This window comes from Ranitomeya imitator, chromosome 2 (assembly GCF_032444005.1).
Source record: "Ranitomeya imitator isolate aRanImi1 chromosome 2, aRanImi1.pri, whole genome shotgun sequence".
In the NCBI taxonomy this organism is placed as follows: domain Eukaryota; kingdom Metazoa; phylum Chordata; class Amphibia; order Anura; family Dendrobatidae; genus Ranitomeya; species Ranitomeya imitator.
In genome coordinates, this window is record NC_091283.1 from 282731850 (window position 1) to 282732252 (window position 403).

Genomic DNA, 403 nt, shown 5'->3' on the forward strand with positions numbered 1-403 from the left:
TTACCCTCACCCTGTGTTGTTTGAGTAGCGTTTTGCCCATGTTAAAAGGAGAGTGAGAGTACGGCAGGACGATCCCTGGCCCATGTGGTTTCAGCTAGCGGGTAGCGCTCATTGCAATCCGGTAGTGACAACCATAGAGGTCTGCTGGAGACTTCTGGTTGTCATGCCAACCCATTGGTGACTCGCGATCTTAGTGATGGGGTCACCAATGGGCGGGATTTCCGGCGCGCTTGCCAGAAGTGTGCGCTTAATGCCGCTGTCAGAGGCTGTTAGGGGCACATGGCAGCTGTTGTGCACCTCTATGGTTCTCAGCATCTGAGCCCACATCAAAGGGATGGAGATTGACATCGGCATACATTTACGCCCGATGTCGGAAAGGGGTTAAAGGAGATTGCTTTTTACA